The 18359-nt window shown below is 36.9% G+C and overlaps 1 protein-coding gene across 2 annotated transcripts in view; it reads left to right on the plus strand.

Annotated features, from left to right (window-relative positions):
- The first annotated feature begins 598 nt into the window (after positions 1–598).
- The window catches only part of HAPLN1 (hyaluronan and proteoglycan link protein 1), a 71510-nt gene continuing 53749 nt past the window's right edge, over positions 599–18359 (plus strand). The window contains exon 1 of one of the 2 annotated variants that reach the window (XM_019462842.2): positions 599–979. The gene's annotated coding sequence lies outside the window, so the exon portion shown is untranslated. The remainder of the gene's footprint in view (positions 980–18359) is intronic. The other variant, XM_019462839.2, reaches the window with a different exon arrangement.

The raw sequence follows: 18359 nt of genomic DNA on the forward strand, positions 1-18359 counted from the left end.
GCGCACCCTGTGCCCATCTGGTTCTAATCCTGGGTATGGATCCATAAGCCAACCCCACCCATCTCGTCTGCCCCTCGCATTCCTCACTCCATAAATAAATCCAGGTTCTTTGAGCTCTGTCATCCAAGGATACAATAGCAGTTGTTTGTTAAGGGAGAGTCAAACCCAGATTGATAACTGAGTCCAGTTAACAAGAAAATACACTTCTTGCAATTTGGGTGGACGGGTACCTCCAGTTTATGAAATTTTGTCTCCTGTTGTCATGATTGCCTCTCTACCTATTCACCCTAGATCTACTTTGGGGAGAGGGAGGTGGAAAAGCCAGGACCTTTTCTACCTTTGGATTTTTCTTTTAACCAAGGCAACACACACACACACACACACACACACACACACACACACACACGCTAGCGCGCGCGAAAATGCACTGTCCTGGAGTTTCTGTCTCACACTGCTGCCCCATAGACCATCCTCCAGACCCCTTACCCCAGCCCCTCTGTACAGACCTAGGAGTGGTGAGAGTTCAGGAGGTGTGGTGTGGGTGGGGGCTGCGCCTGTAGCTGCTGCTTTCCCTGAACCCCTGAGCGGGATACTCAGGGATCTGAGCAGAGTGGAAAGTCATCTAAGAAGCTGCTGTTTCACAAGATCTGGGCACAGAGCTGCCCCTCCCTTCCTCCCTGAAGTTTGCATGAAGTGCACGTTAGGCTGTAATTAGGGGATCTGGGAGGAGAACTTTCCTGGTGACGCTTTGCTTTTCTTCTGCTCTTGGTGAGAAAGTGCCTCCTTCTTCCCAGGACCAGGACCTCTGCCATCCAGCGCCACAAAGACACATTCTGCGCGCACACACACACACACACACACACACACTTGCCCAGAGACAAACTTAAGGTGAGGAGAAAGAGCGCTAGCTTCACTTGATCTCCAGGCTCCAACCTCAGCAGGACTTGAGAGCATCTGAACTTCTGGATTTCAGGACAAGGTAAAACTTCCATAAATTTTTCACTCTTCCTCTCAAACCTTGTGCCTTTAAGATTTCAGAGAGCAATACATATTATGATGTATATATACATTAAAACAATTTTTCTTATTTTCTTTAATTTTCTTTTGGGTTTAACATGACATCTCCACTTTTTTTTTTTTTTTTTTTTTTTTTTGAAGAGTCATATTGTCAGACAAAATGCTGAAGTGCAATAAAAAAAGTTCAGTCTACTTTGGGGTAAGGATTAACTCTAGTATCCTGGGTTTTGCTAGTGCTACTATAAATCTGGTAGGCATGTGGTTTCCAACTCTTGGCTTTTCCATCTGTGTTTCAACAAGCATTTTTATAGCACCTGAAATTATAAAAAAAAAAAAAAAAAAAGATAGTATAGATTGAAGGAAATGCTGAGGAATGGGAATGACCATTCCAGACTTATGAGTTTTATTTTAGGGAATATATAAGTTTGTGTGGAAAAGAAAGATACGGCAATCATGTAGGTAATACCTGTTAGATTGATAATCTTTGAGGTGTTACCAGTTTTGTTCCCAGTTTCTCCGATTAATTGTGAAATGAAGATTATAGAATTATGTGTGTCATACATAGAATGATGTTGCTAGATAATTTTAAGGCACTGCAAAATATTTTAAAGTCATAGTTATTAAGATTACTTTTAAAAGTTGGTTAAACGATTCATGTATTGAGACTGTTCACCACCCTAAGCAAATCTGAACACTTTGGGGCTTAAATGAAGTTGTTTTCTTCCATTGAATTTGACTGTTGTGTTCAAAATGAGATGGTTTATTACTTTGAAAATAAGTTATTTTATTTTCATTTATCACTGGAAAAATACACAAAGTGGCTAGTACATTTGGGAATTTTTAGGGTGGAAAGTGTTCCTGTACATGTTCCAGCGTGATGTCATAAAATCAAACATACTGGCTGGCTTCTTGGAAGCTAACGGTTCTTAAGAAATAAAGCCTGTGAATTAATTTCTAAGTGAAATGTAATATTTATTCATTACAAATGTAGTTTCTGGTAATCATTCTATTTGATTATTTCAGTGTACTAAATTTTGCAGTAATTTTATACATACTCCAGTGACTTCAATATTTTAATGGAATCATAAAATAGGAATATTGTTGTACCACAAATATATCATACAAGTTCTTTTTGGATAACTTTTAGTGTGATAGTTCTTGATTCTTACATTAGTTTTTATCCTCATTTGCATTTATTTCTACTAATAAAAAAGTTTTCAATTCCATTCAGTAAAATACAATGTATGCCAGAGGTCTATTGAACATTTATTAGTCTTTAGTCATTTGGGGGCTATCTGTTCTTAATAATTTAATTGTTTAAGCTAAGAGCTGACGTTACATTTTTGGTAACCTCTTCACAAAATTGTAAACAGCTTAAAAATGGGAGAAAATAGATAAGTAGAAGTAATTTTCTTTAAGCTTAATTAAATGAGCAAGAGAAAACCAACAAACTTAAAAGATCACTGGCCCCCTGGGAGAACATGCCCAGAAGCCAGTATTCCAAACAGAAGTGTCCAGTGGGCCTGGGCTTTCCATGAGAAAAGAAGAAAGAGGAGCGCATCATGTTCTTATAAAGTGAGCCATTTATTTATTGTCAGCAGGCCCTGTCTTTCAGAGGAATGACGGACACTGTAATTTAGAAGTACTGAAGAGACTTTCACAGAGAAGAATCAATTCATTATATCCCTAGTAGTTTCACTTCCTCTTCCTTCCTTTGGGAGCAAGTAACACATCCAGGATAAATACATTTGGCGGAATATGCAGAAAGATACTTTATGTGTAGATGGTTTACGGCGGTCCTGCCTTTTAACATCTTGGTTGTGGAATGTATTTTCTGAAGAGTTGAAGAAGTCTTTGAATCTTAAGGTAACACTGTACTTTGTTTCAGGAAAAATGAACGCGAATCATGTTCAGAAAATAACTCTCATTTCCAGAAAATGCTAGTGCCAGCTTTCTTTTCATCTCCTTTTGCGTGTTTCCCATGCATGTTTTATTTTCCAGATTACATTTTTAAGGTAATGGTATTCCACCAATTAAAATTCCAACAAAATGCAAAGCAAATTTGAAAATAACTTTTACATCAGAGTCTTCTGTTGCCTTTAGTTGATTTTCCAACATCCTGGATTCATTATTAGTAACCATGGTACTTGGTTTGTGCTATTTAAATGTACTTAGTTTGTTATTTAAAGGTAACAAAATATTGTTGGAGGAAAATGGGGAGGGATGGAACCCTGAATATGCTTAGGATTTTAATCAATAGTGTTTAAGGAGAATTAGAGGAAACAGCTGGTTAAGCAAATATTAGGTGTAGAGTGGCCGTGATAGCATAAATTAATAATGCAGCTCTTTATTTACACCATGAAAGGTAGACTCTGTGATGGTTGTGTGTGAAGTACGGTCCCTGTGTGCCACCTAGTGGATGAGTCAAAGAAGGGTTTTTTTTCACCAGCCTCTCTCCCTAAAAAAAATCTGAGACTTCCATTGGGTTGACACTGAACACTAACTGTATGCCAGATGTTGGGGTAGGAGCTCAGAGTAGAAAATACAGTAAGTGACTTTCATATAATTTAAAAATCAAGGCACCACTTAACAGTTGATTAAATTCCCAGTGGTTGCATTTAAAATCAGCTTAATCTTTACTGGGTAATTTACCATCAACTTTCTGCCTCCATGAGGATATAGTTTAATAACTGTAACTCACTTCCAACACAGGATGTGTTTTGTAGAAGGATGTCATGACCTACCTAGCTCAAGAGAGGACTGGAGAGTTGGAATCTTGAATCACTCTTTCTCAAATGAAAATATATTTCTGTCTGGAATCACTGTTTCTCACATGGAAATATATTTCTGTAAAGTTCAGTGTTACTGAGTTTAAATGGGTAAATAAATACTAGATTAAAAGACTAGCACACATATACTAGCATATATTATTACATATTCTCTAGACATTTTTTCATTAAATGTAAAAGGATAGTAGTAAAATTTGTTTGGGGGTCCTGGAGGAATATTGTACAGAATATTGCCCTCAAACACTAATAATTCATGTAGAACAACGTCTTCGATACCTGTTGCTCATATGCAGTTTTGAAGTAGGAACATTGTTTTCATTAAATTGACATAATAGAAAAAATCCTAAAAAAAGAACTATTGCCAGGAAAGCCAGTGTTTGAAAGGAGCATCAGGAAGGCATAGATTAATCCATCAGAATACTGCATTGAGAATTTGGAAAACCTTTTCTCCAGGAGATACATGAATTATTATTCCAATTGGCTTTTTGCAAGATCTATGACTTAATGGCAACAGTGTTCAGCACACTGACATTAATCAAGACAAGTTCTGAAATTCACATTAGAAGGTAAAATGCCTCAGTAAGAAAAAAATGATTAATTTGTTACTTGCTGAGCTCTAGAGGTGTCATCCACATATCGAGTTAGGGCATGCTGGTGTGGAATGGAAGTTCCCTATTCAGGGGACTTCGGTTTCGTGTATGGCAGTGAGACCTACACGGTGAAAGAAGGACAGCCTCTCATTAAGTCCTTTTTCATTAATTCCACAAAATTATAGCCTGAGTTGATCAGAAGTGGTGGCTGAAAACACTATCAATCATGTAAAATAAGGCATATTATCTTAATTCTTATTTCCAATAAGCTGTTATCCACCAGAAACAAACCATTCTGTTAACAATTTCCTCTGACCATCCTCGTGATTTAGAATGAATCCCATACTTGTAGTTTAAGCACCTAAAAGTCAGAGGCCGTGAAAGAAGAAATTCAAACATGGATTACAAAATTGTCATTAATGATTTCAGATGACTTAAGGATACTAGAGTTTATGAGAAAGACCCAGTCAAGCTCTCTGAAATGCTCTGTTGCTACTGCATTCTCAGCTATATCATAAGTAGTAGGTCCACAGAATGGCTTCTCCTGGTGATGGAGATGAGAAGGCTCCTGGGATTGAAGGCTTCCTAGTCATGTTCAGATAAAGCCAGGATTTGTTTAAAATATCAAATGGTGCTGGACTATTTTGAGCTTCTATTCTATTTTATAGTCTAACGGGGGGGTGGGAGAGTGACACCTGATATAGGGGTGGCAGGGGTTGCTAGAAGGCCAGGAGGCCATTTGCAAAACAAGGCAAGACAAAAACAAACAAAACAAACTCACAAAATAAAAGTGACAGAAAACTGACTACAGTTCAGGGGTTGGTTCTCAGTCTTGGAAGCCATAGAAATTTCCCTACAGGGAACACAAATCACTTGATTTGTTACTAAATTCCAATTACTATACTCCAGTTACATTTACTGTATTGAATAAAATCCAATTAAGTTAAATAAAATTCAAATTATTTTTATGGTGAATCTGGATTTTCCTAAACTTTTAAAGTTTCATGGATATCTTGGATCAGTCTCCACCTACACTGTCTGATTTTTTCTTATTTTGACTCTCTTATTTTGAATTGGGGATCACTTCATTTGATCATTCTTGCATTCATTTTGTTCATTCAATGAAAAGTTATCAAATACTTGCTATTTGCCCGGTACTATGCTAGCAATATGTGCTGGGACCCTTCCATGAAAATTCATTCTAAAAAAATCAGAAAGTCAAAATTAATGATAATGAATCTAAAATGCACAGGATCCTAAGGTATACTGAGAAACAGAAACAACTAAAAAATTCTAGCCTCATAGTTTTTATATTAAGAGAATTTGGGGCATACATCTTCAAAATCATTTTCCTTATTTGCTATCTAGCTGAGTGGATAAGAGCTTTGTTTTATTCGGTTGTGTGGGCACAGATGGGCCTGGGAGGGCAGCTCTGACACTCCAGAACTCCAGGAGGGCTAGGGTTCCAATAATCCGTCTGCTTGGATGGACAGGAAAAGCAAAAACTCATTTGCACACAGTTGCTGTCTGCCAGTTTGCAGCTAAATTCAGATTGAGCACAGGATGATGTAGTGCTTACCATTTGCACCAGGCACCATACTAGGGGTTGCACAGTAATTGGCTCAAGGAGTTCACAAGCTAGTGGAGAAGACAGATGGACGCACATCATGAATCACTAGTAAAATTTGCCACGTAGGTGAAGTTTGGCTTCATAGTCTCCTGGGTCTCTTTTCTTTGCCTTTATCCAAACTTTCCACCTCGCCTCTACCTCATAAAGTGAGACTCCTGCTCTCTACCCCCACTCCGGAAGATCTGATACTTCTCTGGTTTATTGATTTCTTGACTGACTGATTACACTTCAGTGTGAATGAGTTTCACTCATGCATTTACATTTCAAGCCTTTTATGTCCCTAAAGCAAATGTTTTGTTTTCTGTAAAAAGAATTTCAAACATTTGGGGGCCTTCCTATCCTTACACCAAAGGGTGTAATTAAGCTGATTTAGTCCTCCATGGTCTTCAATCTCTCAGTTACCCCATTCCGTGTGTGAGGCTAGAGGGACTCCCTCAAGGCCCATTTCTAGAAACTTGAAGGATGTTGGATTCTGTTAATGATTGGCTCCTTTCAGCTGAGCCGGATCAATCTGTCCTTTCATCCTCTTCCCAGAGCTTTGCCCAGACCAAGTTTCCCCTCTCCTACCTGGAGGGGCTTCCAAAGCCCATCCCTTTACTTTGCCAAAACCTGCCCTCACGTCCTCTGCAGCACTTGGGTCGTTGCCCCTGGACAAAGAGGGCACCTAGAGCTTCTTATGTTCTACTCTTTGAGCCCTTAGGTCACCCTGAATGTCCAGGTATAGAGGGAAAGAGCAACAGGAATCCACATACTTGGTCCAAGGACTCCTCTAAGTGAAGGGGCTGAGGGAAGAAGATGAAATACGTGTAGGGCAAGCATAGGAATGAGCCCTCATGTTGAAAAGATGGGTCAAAGTCAATATCTTTTAAATTATGCTCAGGTACCTAACTATGATTAGCTACAGAGAAATTTTGACATTGATGCTGATTCTAGATTCTGGAAAACTAACTACAGGAAAAAAATTGAACATTTGCTTTGGCTTTATATAAGAAGCACTAATCATAGTCATTTGTGTAAATTCTTTCCCGTTTTATGTTTAATTAACATACAGTATAACAATAGTCATATTTTATTGGTTGTTTCAGATTTATGTTCTCATTGATTACATTCCTTGGATTATGCTACCATAGTTTGCTAGTCCTATTAGATACTATCTGTTCTTATATAAAGATATGCTCACCACTTTTTAAATTGCCAGGTCAGATAACCCAGATTTAGAAAGTCCCGTTTCCTTCCCTTTCTTCCCGGCAGCCTAGAGGAAAAGGAACATTTATCTGCATTATTCACCCAGCTAGAAGATATAGATGCTCACATTCAGTAGGTGCCCTATAAATGCTTACTGTTGTTGTCAATGCACAGTACAGTGCAGAACACGGGGCTTTCTTCATCTCCTGGCCTTTTATCTCAAATGCCTATGTTCCAGATGTCTGAACACTTCCCAACCTCAGGCCATTCCCTGACTCTTTGTTTCCTTTTTAGTCTTCTTCCCATCTTTCAGTGTTGTTAAGTGCATAAAATCTTCTCAGATTTAAATAATAATAATCGGTATAAAATGAATAATGTAAGTAGAAATAATTGATAATTTCAAAAAATCTCTAAATTTAAGAAAAGCAAGACTAAAGCCTGGAAATGAGTTTAGAGAGGCTTTGGAACAGTGTAGGCATGGTCTAAAAAGGATGCATTTATTGGATGAAAGAAAGAAGTCAAGGATAGTGTGACTTTTTCAAGGGCAGACGATAACATGAAGAGAAATGCAATAGACTAAGATTGAGAATAAAGGAAGAATAAAGGTTTCTTGAAGAATATTGTGAATCTAATTTAGGAAAGACTGACAGGACAGTGGAGAACCCATGTGAGTTGAATGTATATATTTTAAGCACAGGAGAGAACTCATGGCTGAAAATAGATTTGGAAGTCTTTAGTATTAAAATGGTAGTTGAAAATCATACAGAAGAGGGAAGGACATCATCCCAGGGAAGAACAAAGGGGAAAACAGCTGACCATGAACTGAAACCCAGGAAAAAATTGGTAAGAATGAGTTTTGCCATCGTGTGTGATTTTAACTCTTACTTTATTAATTATAAATGTCCACTGAGTTGGATAACATCAGTGTGTTATTAATCCTTATGTCTCAGAGTCTTAGTCAGTCCTCTGCGTATAGAAGGTGCCAGACATGTTTTAAATTAAATGAAATTAAAATGGTATTTCCGAGCCTTGATACTCTAATGACAGATTTTCATAATGATAACTCTGAACATGGGTAAGACCCCAAAATGTCTGAATTGTAGTTATTTATTCAATTTTGTCTGATACTGAGCTAGCTTTAAATATATGTTGTTGCATTTTGTTGTTTAAAGATCAGTAATCAATGTGTGGTGTAGATGGTAATTCACCAGAGTACTTGATTAACCTTAGCCCATGTTGTTTAGCTTAACATACAAATGAGTTCGCCACAGAATGCAGCCTAGTTCAGGTCCATTTATAATTATTTTCCTAGTTCCTTGATCTTGAAGACTTCCAAATCTTAGATCAGATTTGGAGCCCAGAATCCTGGATTTCTCTGGTTTTTCCAGCAATTTGCTCCCCCCCCCCACGCCCCAGTTCTTCTCCCTCCCATTGTCCTCCCCACTAGGGCTGCCATATAAAAACCAAAGGATAACTGAATAATGTTTAGTAGAAGTATGTCTCAAAGATCTCATGGTACATACTTATGCTAATGAGATTATTTGTTGTTTATCTGAAGTTCAAATTTATCTGGGTGTCCTGTATTTTTCATTGACTAAATTGGATAACCCTACCCTACACTTGAAGTTCTTACTACTAGAATATGGCAAACAAGAGTTTCTCCATGAGACTTCTGAACACTTTCCCTCTAAAAGTCACCAAATGAAGTTACTGAATTTATTTTCACTAGTTAAATGTATTAAAAAGATCATCGAAATAAAATTGTCTAACTACAATATACCAATTGATGCAAATTTATAAAACATTTATAACTATGGTGTTTCGTATATATAGCCTATACACCAACAGTTATAAAAATGACATAATGTATATTAGTAATGTGTTTTGGTCTATGTAAAATGTTATAAAATAATGTACATGTTAAAAACAAACTTTTTAATTTTCACTTTTGCAAGTCAGCAATAATGATAAAACAAGCAATTATTTTTAAATGAAAAAGCATACGTTCATACAAGCATGTACAATGGGTATAAACTCCCAAATATTCTAACTGCAGAAATAGATGAAAGGGATCTTTTCTCTTCTTAACTATGTCATTTTGTAGTTGTGCTGCCACCTTGTGATGTTTTGAGGTATGATTCAACTTAACTCAGTCCATTTACCATTTGGTCAATGTTAAAATTATTCCTCAGGTGATTAATGTTTTTCATTTTACCAAAAAATGTCATTTATTTTTATACCTCGAAAGGGCTTTCAAATTTTTAATGCAAATATTTTCTAGAAGTTTATTGTCTGCAAATTAGTATATCATTCTTAAGATAATAAATTAGAAGTCATTTAGTACTTTTATGTTTTATGATAGAATTTTGGTTGTATGTGCATGTAAAGTTTACTTGACCTTTCACCCTGAATTTCCCTTAAACTAGTTGAACTCAACATGTCCATACTTGAACTCATTATCTTCCTTCTACCAAGCCTGGTCCATTCCAATTCTACATAGATACCAAGGCCATATAATTTATTAGCCAACCGGGAACACTTTGAAGGTGAAATTAGTAAGGTGACTTATTAATTATTCCAGCAAAGTAATATAAATCAAGACTGCCTCAAGCAAACTGGTTTTCTTATACATAAGTCAAAAATTGTCATCATCCCAGTCATCCTAACAAGAATGTCTGGACTTTTGGACAACCGGTCCATCAAACTGACCTGAAACTTCCATCCCAGACTTCCTGTCTTTCTTCTACCTGTTTGCTCCCTCACCCTTTAATTTCTCTTCTGTTGTCCATCAGCTTGCCAACATTCTCAGTGTCTTTGACCTGTTGTCTACAGAGGGACCCACCAGCCAGAAATGCTTTTTCAGGAAAATCTAACAGCCTACCTCTTCTATACTTGCTCCAAATTGCTGGGGACTGCTAGGAAAACCTCCTAACACCTTGCATAATGGGTCATCATATCTGGACCACAGATCATCATATCTGACCTCAGATGGATCTTTAATGCTATGTGGCAGTTCTATCAGATTTCTTAAAGGTTTTCTGTTTCTTGAACGCCCTGTAGCAGATATCTAAGCCTCCCTAATTCATACTAAAAATAGAAGCCATCTGGAAAGAATTTTGTCACTGTTCTGCCACCAAAACTTGTTTTTGACTACCAGCACCTCCATAGATTCTCTTTTCCTTTCTATTAGGGAAAGAAGAAAAAAAAAAAAGGTATGCTTTACCTCTAAGAGTCTAAGGCAGACATTGCACCCTGAGCTCAAGATCCCATATCCTCTTCTCAGAAACAGTCCCGATTAATTAAGGTTTTTCTCTCTTGTATCTTCAACCTCTCCACTCTGGTTATTTCTTCCTATTTATTGGCATTTAACCATGGTCATAACTTTTTGTCTTAAAAATATATAACTCTCCATAATCTCACATACATTCTATCTACCAATCTCTCTTCTTCCCATCAGAGCCAAGCTTCATGAATTAATTACATGTGGTCACTCTCTACCCTTTCACCGCATCCACTTTTCAACTCACAACAATGTGCTTTTTCCCTCAACTACTCCAGTGGAACGCTCCTCATCAGAGTCACTAATGATTTCTTTTGATACATTTTCTTTCTCTGAAATTTGAACTGCTCCCAGTTTTATCTAGTGTAGTAAATTATACTGTTTTCTCTCCATTCTATTTACAAAAACAGAGTCACCATGTTGATTCTATCCCATAAATATCTCCTTTTCTATCTCAATTAGCATAAACCCTACCTTCCATGACCATCCCCTCTTGTCTAAATTCCTGCAAACCTTACCCATTGGTGTCTGCCTCTTCAGTCTTGTTACTTTCTAATGCACTCTCCCACACAGAAGCTAGTGTTTCTCAAGTGTGAATCTGAAAAAAAGTTGCCCGCTTAACCTCTTCAACACCTTTCTATTACTGTGAACATTAAGTTCAAATTATTTAATATCATTTGCAAGGTTCTCAGGGACCAGTGCTAGCTTACCTTTCTAGCTTCACCTCTTCTCATCTACAGTTACGCAGCATACCAGATGGCAGGCCCAAAGGACCAAAACAAACAAGCAAAGGGGCACCTGGGTGGCTCAGTGGGTTGAACATAGGACTTTGGCTCAGGTTGTGATCTCGTGGTCTGTGGGTTCGACCCCACATTGGGGTCTGTGCTGACAGCTCAGAGCCTGGAGCCTGCTAGAGATTCTGTGTGTGTGTGTGTGTGTGTGTGTGTGTCTCTCTCTGCTCCTGCTCCACTCACACTGTTGCTGTCTCCTTCTCTCTCTCTCTCTCTCTCTCTCTCTCTCCCTCTCTCTCTCTCAAAAATAAAAACATTAAAAAAAAGAAACAATCAAAAAAATCCAGGTAATAAAACAGAAAATAGAAACAGATCAATAAGAGATCTAAATATTAAAATTATCAGATACAGATTTTATGTGAGTAATATGTTTAAGAAATTAGACTCTGAGAGAATTTTGCCAAAGAACTGGAAACTACAACAACAAAAAAAGAGCATTCAGATGGAAATTCTAAAACTGGGAGAACAATTAATAATTAAATACTAATAACTAAAATTAAAAACTCAATCCAGGAGTTTCTGAAAAGTTGAGACACATTGAAGAGATAATTAGTAAATGGAAAAATAGTTCTGAAAAGCAACAATGACAATAAGAAGCAGACTGAAACCTAAGAGAAGAAGGGGAAAAAGTACTGGGGCTTGGGAAGCTAGGTGTGTGGGGAAAGGAGAGCAAAACATCTCTGGGCATTGGGGACATTGCCATCCATCCCAGAAGGAGAAACAGCAAGTGGGGCAGAAACAATGTTTTAGAAATAAATGCTTGTGAGGCACCTGGGTGGCTCAGTCTATTAAGCTCAGGTCATGATCTCTCAGTTGGTGGGTTTGAGCCCCACATTGGGCTCTGTGCTGACAGCTCAGAGTCTGGAGTCTGCTTCGGATTCTGTGTCTCCCTCTTTCTCTGCCCCTCCCTCCCTCACACTCTGTCTGTCTCTCTCTCTCTCTCTCTTAAAAATAAAAAAGTAAACATTTGAAAAAATAGCTTGTGACTGTCCATGTCACAAATTCAAGAAATACTACAAAGCCACAACAGAATAAATACAAAAAACAAAACAAAACAAAAACAAAAAACCAACAACCCACACCCAGGCACAGGACATAAAAAACTGCTGACAACAACAAAGACTGTGAATATGTTCTGGCAATAAAAGGCTTCAGGTAGACTAACAAATAGCAAAATTAGCCAGCTGGAAATTTTGCCTTTTTTTTTTTTCCACATTAGAAAATGCCCAAAGTCAGCAGGTTGGCTTGACTGGGTGGCTCTTATCTGCTGAGCCTACTTTCTCTGAGAGAGCAAAGTCTTTGAGCCCAGAGGGCTTGAAGGGTATCAGAGAGATATCAGTTCCCTGAAGGAGCTAAACTGAGATACTGAGACTTAGTGGTGACTCAGTTCCTGCAGTCTGTTTTCAGATGTCGTCCAGTCGTATTGCTGTTTAGGAAAAATTATGGACACGTTTGGGAGGTTCATATCCATCTGTAATATGATCTAATGTTATTTATGTATTTATTTTGGTTATCTGGGATACTTTGTTGTCAAAAAAGTAGAAAGTGCAAACATCAGATGCTCAGAAAAACATTCTAAAGAGAACAATTAAAAGATGGAACTCAATAAAGAGAGTATGGCTAAAAATAAACTGCCACATGAATTTTACAGCTATTTGACCCGAAATTGGGACCCGATGGATCTTGTAAGCAGATCAGACTAGGTCTAAGATTTAAAACATTATTTACTTTTTTTTTTCCTTCTGAGGGAAGAAGCTTCCTAACTTTGTAACTTTATCACTCTCCAATGTTATTTTACATTACAAAGAGGAAATCAATAGAATGATCGTAAAGTTTATGATTTATATAGGATAGTTTACAATATTGTAACTATTTAAGGCACCAAGAGGCAGATCTTGGTAGCTAAAGTAAATGCAAACTTATCACAAAGATGATGACAATGACAGTCTCCAGACTTCATTCTCCAGATCTTTCTTCCCAAACATTCATGCAGTTCTTTCACCCTTTGCTCCTTCACTTCTCTCAGGCAGGAATTGCTTACCCTTGATCCCTCCCTCCTGAACTATGGCTCCCAATAGGATCATTAACAGAACACTTCCTCCAGGCAACCTTACATTGTACCGCCTGCCCGCTGAAATTAGTCACTTTTGTCTCAGTTCCCTCTTAGTATTTTATTTGCATCACCATTACTCTACGTAGCACAGTTTTCTATGTATTTATGCTGTAATTAATTATTGACATGTCTGTCACTCATTTATAGCCTCCTTGTTAATGGACTGTTTTATCCACCTGATATTCTTAAGACTTTTGACCTGAAAGGTTAGATCAGATTCAAACCTGAAAGGTTTGAATCAGAGTTCAAAGAACCCGATCTGTTCCAGTGTTCCACCCACCACAGGAATCCCTTGTGTGATATAATTTGTTGATCTACTTCAACACCTGCAGCCTCAGAAAGCACTATGTATTTTGCAGGGCAATTCGTTTCACTTTGAGAGGACTTACCAAAAAGTTCTTGCTGACATTGTGCGAAATCAACTTTTCTCACTGTCATCCATTTGTTCTAGTTTTGTCCTGTGAAGCTACCTTGAATAAGTTTATTATCTTCCTAGTTCGTATTTGGGCAATTTATTTCTAAATGCAAAACAGTACGTTTTGTTCTATAAAAGTTTATTATTTGGGGCACATCATTCCAAACTCTGCAGATCCTTTTATTTCTTCTAGCTTCTAAGCCACATTGCAATCACTCTTAGTATTAGCTTTATAGCCCACGTACAGGCTTTGAGCCTTGGAAGTCTATGACTGAAAGGAAAAACCCAATTTGTATTACCATGACTTGAAAGCAAACCTCCTGATTGATAGTGCTCACAGAATTATAGAAATGAGTAAGATAATGTCCTTGTCACTGGAAAGGTCTCCTTTTATTAAACAAATAGCTGATGCACCAGAAAAATGGAAAATAAATGTCAATGCAGAGTTGAAAACCTTTATTTTCAAAATGGAAGGCATTGATCTTCTGTACTCCTTTATTGTGACTATCTCATTATGTATTATTACTATTTCAAATTAATCTTCAGATGGCAGAATGAGAAGAACAGTGCATCATCATTTAAACATCTGCATCCCATAAAAGGTTAGGTTATGTCAAAAATTGAAACCTAGCTTGGTCTCATAGTGAAATCATTCATGGTAATGCATTGATTGCCCAAACATAAAACAAAATAGTTCGAAGAGTTTGAGGTCTAAACAGTGAAGGAAAATACCAATTTACTATAATTGATATAGAGCAGGGCCACCTGGGTAGCTCAGTTGATTAAGCATCCAACTCCTGACTTTGGCTCGGGTGACGACCTCACGGTTCCTTAGTTCAAGCCGAGTCCCAGTTAAGGGCTCTGCACTGACAGCATAGAACTTGCTTGGGATTCTTTTCCCTCTCTCTCTGCTCCTCCCACACTCACACTCACACTCTCTCTCAAATTAAAAAAAAAAAATCAGTATAGAGCAAAACGTGATCTTAATGTGTGTTACTATGCATTCTGTGAAAAAAAATGCACTGCCTCCCCTCATCCCTCTTTGTCTGCACCAGCATGAAAATGTCCATGCTAAGGATCAGAAGTAAACAATCTATGACTCCTGGATAATAATTATTCCATGGCTTTGCTATAGGCCAGTAGCTGCCACCTCAGAAGGGGAGAAAGCCATTCAGATATGACATACCTACAATACCTAGAATGCCAGGGTGCCCTCTTTTTAAAAATCCTGGTTTCTATGCAGCATAGTAGTAGATAAGTGTAATTTTAAATAAAGCATGTGTTTTAACCAACCAACAGAAGGGATTCCAGTTGTTCCATTCTCCTAATGTTAAAGTAGAAGTATAGAAATTATGCTCCTGTTATTATCAACATTTTAAATTGGTTGTTAATTAAGCCTATTATCCTAAATTATGGAACAGGACTGGTTTACTATGAAATTTATCAGGAATCAGTTCTTTCTTTGTTTATATATTTCATTTATGTATCAGAATGTTCTCATGAATTGCAAATCCAAATTTTTGGTGCATGGGTGAGCACTACAGGAAATTCAAGTTTGAATGGACTATATAAAAACATTTCCCCTCATCTGTGCCCTGCTATACAATTGAAAATTATCTAAGCATACACAAAATGTCTTGCAGTGTATTGACTGCCTGTGAAGTTGAGATTTTGATATAATTGCATTCGTGCTCTGTGTAATGCTTAGGATCCTTCGATTAAAGATTGTTCCAGAGCAGAGCAACTTTCTATATAGCCCATGGGATTTCTCTTGAAGTAAAACAAAGGCATTCTGGGCCTTGATAATTTACAATTTGAACTATTTTGCTCCTTAAGGACAACCAAAGGAGTGTTATTCAGCATGAGTAGGCTCTATGTAAGTTACCCTGATAGTAATCATATGAAGTCACCAAAAATATTTTGGACACACCTGATGAAAAAAATAATAATCTCCTTTAAGATTCTCCGCTCTTGGAGGATTATTAACTGGTTAAATAGCAAATTGAAAAGTGGTGAATGGAGATAAAAACAAACTGTATCTTTATTTATAAAGCCAGATCTTTACGTTTAGATGCTGGAAAGCACGCTTGTTGGCTGAGATACAAAGTGTAATAGGGATTGGAAGCTTACTTCAAGGGACAGTATGGAAGGAGAGAGAGGACAGAAAGAATAAGTTCTACCAAAAAACCCAAATCCCAAAAAGCAAACAAACAAAAATGTTCCTTCAGTAGTTTATTGAAGGTAAGCTCATCACACTGGATATTTTACATTTGTTTGATTACTTCAAGGTTCTCTCTACACAGCCCATAGCTGAAGTAACCAAACAGATATAAAATATTCAGTGTGATGTACCTTATCATCATTATGCACCAAAAACAAAAAGAGCAGTATCCCTAATATGCAAAAAGTTCTTAAAAATAAATAGCATAGTTTCAACAGGAGTGCCAAGACAATTCAATGGAGAAACTATACTCTTTTCAACAAATGATGCTGGAAAAAGTAAACAGCCACATACAGAAGAATCAGTCTGGACCTCTACCTCATACTATACACAATATTCATTGAACATAGATCAAAGGCCTAAACATAAGAGCTAAAACTATAAAATTCTTAGAAGAAAACAGAGGAGTATATATTCATGACCGCGAATTAGGCAGTGGTCTCTTAGAGATGACATTAAAAGCACAAGCAACCAAAGAACAAATGGATAAACTGGGCTTCATCAAAATTAAAAAGCTTTGTGCTCCAAATGTCAATATCAAGAAAATGAAAGAAAAATACACAGATTGGGAGAAATATTTGCAAATCATACATCTATTAAGTGTCTCATATCTAGAATATATAAAGAACACTTATAACTCAATGACAAAAAAACAACTCAATTTAAAAATGGGCAAAGAATTTGAATAGACATTTCTCCCAAGAAGATATACAAATGAGCAACAGACACATGAAAAGTTGCTCAACATCATTAGTCACTGGGGAAACACAAAAACCAAAATGAGGGCTGCCCGGGTGGCTCAGCCGGTTAAGTATCCAACTCTTGATTTTGCCTCAGGTCTTGATATTACGGTTTGTGAGATCAAACCCCACATTGGGCTCTGCACTGATGTGGAACCTGCCTGGGATTCTCTCTCCCTCTCTCTCTGCTTCTCTCTCTCTCTCTCTCTCTCTTAAAGTAAATAAATAAGCATAAAAAAAATGAGATGCCACTTCACACCCACTAGGATGGCTATAATTAAAAAGACAGACAATAATTTGTTTAATTAAAACCTATCCTGGTAAGGACGTAGAGAAATTGGAACCCTCATGCATTGTTTGTAGGAATGTAAAATAGTGAAGTGCAATCCCATTACTAGTCCACACAAAAACTTGTACATGGATGTTCATAGCAGCATTGTTCATCAGAGGCAAAAAGTGAAAATGTAAGCCTAATAGCCATCAACTTCTAAATGGATAAGCAAAATGTGATATATTCATGCAAAGAATTATTAAAAAGAATGAAGTACTTATATATGCTACAGATTGAAAACATGATGCCAAATGAAAGAAGCCAGTCATAAAAAAAAAAACACATAGTGTATCATTCCATTTATATGAAATGTCCAGAATATGATAAATTGAAACAGACAGAAAGTGGATTTGTGGTTGTCAGAGAATGGAGAGTGACTATCACAGGTATAAGGTTTCTTTTAGGAGTAATGAAGTATTCCAGAATTAGATAATGGTAATGGTTGCACAATTTTGTGAATATGTATCTTTAACTTACTAATCTCACTTTGTAGAATTGAGCCTAAGAAAATAAATTTAGATTGCTAAAAATTTACCTATAGCTGTGTGATGACAATGTTTTATTAGAAAAACAATAAAAACATACTTAAATATACAAAATGCATGATTGTTTAAAATATTTTTGGCATGTATATTTTATACACACATAAACATCCATATCCATGTAAAAGAAGATTTGATGAAATGGAAAGATGCCGATCATATATTCAATTTTAAAAATCACTTTTAAAGACACTGTATAATTTGGTTTTATTTCGGTGAAAATAAAAATAGCACTTGTTATTGGCTAAAATGTTCAGATATGTATGCAATAAATATCTTGCTATTATAAAAATAAGGCTGCAATAAACATAGTGGTACATATATCATTTTGAATTTGTATTTTTGTTTTCTTTGGGTAAATATCCACTGGTGGAATTACTGGATCGTACGGTGGTTCTATTTTTAGTTTTTCAAGGAGACTCCATATTGTTTCCCACAGTGGATGCATCAATTTACATTCCCACCAAAAGTGCACAAGAGTTCCCTTTTCTCTACATCTTCACCAAAACTTATTTCTGGTCTTTTTGATACTAGCCACTCTGACTATTTTGAAGTGATAGCTTATTGTTGTTTTGGTTTGCATTTCCTTGATGATTAGTGATGTTGAACATCTGTATGTCCTCTTTGGAAAAATGTCTATTCAGATCATCTGCCTATGTTTAATCAGATTATTTGTTGTTTTATGGTGTTGCATTGTAGAAGTTCTTTATATATT

Source organism: Panthera pardus, unplaced genomic scaffold (genome assembly GCF_024362965.1).
Source record: "Panthera pardus isolate Hobbes unplaced genomic scaffold, ASM2436296v1 HiC_scaffold_2, whole genome shotgun sequence".
In the NCBI taxonomy this organism is placed as follows: domain Eukaryota; kingdom Metazoa; phylum Chordata; class Mammalia; order Carnivora; family Felidae; genus Panthera; species Panthera pardus.